This window comes from Triticum aestivum, chromosome 3D (genome assembly GCF_018294505.1).
Source record: "Triticum aestivum cultivar Chinese Spring chromosome 3D, IWGSC CS RefSeq v2.1, whole genome shotgun sequence".
NCBI lineage: Eukaryota > Viridiplantae > Streptophyta > Magnoliopsida > Poales > Poaceae > Triticum > Triticum aestivum.
Window position 1 is genome coordinate 47,017,868 of NC_057802.1, and position 4,041 is coordinate 47,021,908.

The window sequence follows — 4,041 nt, forward strand, 5'->3', positions numbered from 1 at the left end:
ATAGCATTTTGATGTAATTTCCAAGCTTATCTTCATGAAATTAATTACTTACGAGGAACACAATCTCATATGTAGGTTTCATCGTTCCAGATTATAGTGCGCCACCACCTCCAGAACACTAAACGTAAGGCCGGTCCGGTCAAATAAGGAAAGGAGTGTTATAATATGGAGCACTTAGTCTAAGGCAGTCTTATCGAACAAAGGAAGGGATGCTATGATATTGATGCTTTATCATAGGACCTCTGCAATAATGTATCTTACTTTTAATTTTATGACTAATAAAAGGACTGCCCGCATGTTCTCTTTGTGTTTAGTATGATATTTAGTTGTCCATTGACATACATGGCCTCAAGCAATGACTTTCACTTCTGATAAAATAGACTGCTGAATTAAATCCAAAGTCTTGTAAACAAACATAGCTTGTTCTATTCCTAATAATCACTATAATAAACACTAATAAATAATTTGTGTTTGTCGAATGGCATGGTCTTTGCCGAGCATTTTATGGGATATTGGTAGACCACCTATTTGTCGAGAACCACACTCGGTAAAAGCAAGCACTTGATAGTCTTTAGTTCGTCGAGAGCTATGAGAAAAATACCCGGCAACCCCAAAACACTCGGCCAATGCAACTTTTGATGAGAGCTCGTGACATGGTACTCGACAACTAGGAGCCATGTGGCACAGCCGTCCAAGGTTGAAGGCTCTGTGACACTAATGCGTCCCCAGACACGAGGCTATGATTTGCCGGCAATTTGGGACCACTTAACCGGCGCCTTCAGTGTCAGTTGGTGTTTCCTACGCCCACGCAGTTGACAGTATGGGCCGGCCCACCACAAGGCGAGGCGGACCGCGCCTCTTCGTATGCTTTTGTTGACCGGTTGACAGTTGACCAGTTGGCCGGTCAACCATTGACTTTTGAATTAAAAAACGAAAAGTTTTTCAAAAATGTTCATGGATTTTGGAAAAATAAACTAAAAAAATAAAAAAACCACAAATTTGAAAAAAAAACACTCATAAATTTTGAAAAAAGTCCACGAATTGGAAAAAAATCATCGATGCATATGATCGCTAGCTTTTCCTCGAAAGAAATTTTGATAGTTAGCTTCGAAGAGTGACACCATTTTGAGGGCCTAGCTTAAAATTCTGATCGCTAGCTTCGTTTGTGTTTTAGCACTGATCGCTAGGTTCTTTTTTTCTTTCTTTTAGATACCGATCGCTAGCTTTGTGCTAACCGGTAGCCTACTAGCACAGACGAGCGGTTGAACATATAGGCCAGCCCACCCTGGTAGGAGTGCAGGACATGCGGACGAGCTGGTTTATTTGTTTTGGGTTTTAACAAATCAAACAAACAATGAGGAAGTGAGGTGACGCTGACATCTCTACTCCTAAGGGAGCTGTTGGTAGTCTCGCTTTCAGGTATTTTTTAGTCCCACCTCCCACGGTTTATTTTGGTACCTCTTCCCACCTCTGACTAAGACATCACAAACCGAAAAAACCTCCTCCTGAGGCCCGAACCCGCACCTATCCACATGCGACCCTCAAAAGACGTACGAAGGTTAACCTGCGACAAAAAAACCTACGACGGTCAACCAGCGACGAGTCCTGTTCTCGAGCGAGGCCCCCCTTCGTGGCCGCCCTACATCCCTGCGCCGCCGCGCTTCAGTCGCTGCCCTCCATCCTCGCCGTCCTCCATCCTGGTCGAGGTCGCCGCCCCGCTTCACTCGCCGTCCTCCATCCGCGTCGATCCTGGACAAGGTCGCCGCGGCCCTCCATCACTTCGCCGCCGCGCTGAACACCTCGACGATCCGGCGCGGGTCCTGGATCAGGTCGCCGCCGCCCTCCATCACTTCGCCGCCGCGCTGAACTCCTCGCCCTTGATCCAGGATATCCGGCGCCGATCCTGGACGAGGATAAGCGGACACGTCCAGGATCCGGCCAGAACACGTCCTGGATCCGAAAAATAGGTATACAAACCATCTCATACGTCAATCGCATCTCATACATCTCAAATGCCATACAATCGCATCTCATACATCTCACAGCCCATACATCCATCGCATGTCATACAGCCATGGCAAGTGCTTTCACAGGGATGGATCCGCCTGCGAGATTGATTTCTGTTCTACACAGTTTAGGTTTTTTTCCATGTTAAAACTAGACTCAAGTACACATGTTTACAGATGGCAATTGGCAAAAAAAATTACCAAGGGGTATCCTGCATCCTGCACTTGTATAACTATGGCAAAAAAGAAAACACAAACCATACAGGACCCTAGAGTATGTTTCCACTTGTGCTGAGATGTAGAAGATGTAGATGAAAGTGCCATTGCAGTATTTATGTAGAATAAAATACAATTGCAGTATATGCTAGCAACAGGTTGCAGTATATATGTAGAACAATAACCCTTCCAGAATGTCATCAAATAACTACCATTTCTGTCTTCATGATTTTTGCCATTCAATAGTTGCATATGGGGAATTCAAAAAGCACGGTTGGCGAACATCAACCTGAAGATGACGTAACTACAGGTATGATGCACTCTACCATGTTTTCGTTTAGTTGCGAGACCTGAATATATGACAGTATGCATAATGTCTTCCAGGTCTTACAAGCGGGAGAAGTGATGCAGAACACAATGCGAGCATCATACCCGTAGCTGAAATTGTTGATAACGTCTACTCGACGGAATCAGGTATAATACTGTCCGGAGATTGGTTATAAATGTTGCTTCACGTCCATTTCTGAAAGTGGCAGAATGCATTATGTGTTGCAGTCCTTACGGGCGGGATAAATGTTGGAGACTACAATGCAAACTTCATACCCTTACATGCAGGTATAAGACTGTGTCAAGATTATTGCTGCTAATGTTTCGTGCATACCGTATATTTTGTTGATTGCTAAGATGTAGGGCGGGAACCTTCAAACGACGGGATTCCGCCGTATTCTGAGAATAATAAGGATGGTACGACTAAGCTACAAGATGATACTCAAGGTATTCACAGGCATGCTTATACAGCTTCCAAATCGACATCTCCCAGATGAGCTTAATGGGCTTTGTGGTTTTTACGCTTAACGTAATGCAGATGACAAAACTTCCGAGCAGCATGCAACAGTAGCTGTATTTAATGAAGAAAAAAAACGTTGGCGAAACAAGGGAGTAGTTCAACGCACAGAGGCGTGAATCTTATCGGAAGAAAAAAGAGGAGGATATGGTCAGGTTACAAGAGTATAATCAGCCATCCCTTTCAAAGACTGGTAAGTATTTAAGCGTGATTTTGCTGACTACTCTTGGTTTTTTCTGACTACCTATAGTATGCAAATTAATCGTTATAGTAACCTGACTTCATAGATGTTCCCCGTGTTGGTTTCATAGATGTTGTATCAACATCGATACTTTTTTTGTTCTCTAACTCTCATACCTATTGTAAAAATGGTAGACCATAGGGATCTTATCAACGCGTGGAGGCGGGCATCTTATCGCACTAAGAAGTCAGATGGTTTTATAAACCATCTAGACGATGGGCCGATTGTTCACCGCCGTACCCAACCATAACTCATCGTAAGGTGGCCACCAAGCAATTAGACCAGGATGTCGTGAAGAAGTTAGTAGACATACTCAAAGAAAACCCGTACTCCCAGCAATTTAGGAGTTTGGGTGCACACAAGGACAACCTCGATGATTATAGGATAGACCTAAACACCGATAAGAGGCTTGACCAAAGAAGATATAATAGACCATTGTCATCTGAGGTCGCTGCAATTTGGGTTGAGGGCAACGACCTAGCAAAAAGGTTTGACCGGAGGATAACACTTTGTGGTAACAACAACGAAAGGCATAGTATACGTGTGACCTCCGGAGCATATGACCCGTTGTCTTATCCCCTATTCTATCCAAGGGGGGAGCTAGGTTGGCATCCAAAGCTACTTAAACGTAATGTAATGGAGGAGGTTGTACTACATTCTCAACTGGTCCATGATGATGATGAGGATGCAGGTATGCCGTCTGCGTCCCATTTTGCTACAAATAATATCTTATT

The 4,041-nt window shown here is 44.0% G+C and overlaps 1 long non-coding RNA gene across 1 annotated transcript in view; it reads left to right on the forward strand.

Annotated features, from left to right (window-relative positions):
- Positions 1-312, forward strand: part of LOC123074061 (uncharacterized) — a 1,139-nt gene extending 827 nt beyond the window's left edge. Inside the window, exon 2 of the long non-coding RNA XR_006435850.1 lies at positions 76-312. This is a non-coding gene — a long non-coding RNA (uncharacterized lncRNA). The remainder of the gene's footprint in view (positions 1-75) is intronic.
- Positions 313-4,041: the final 3,729 nt, after the last annotated feature.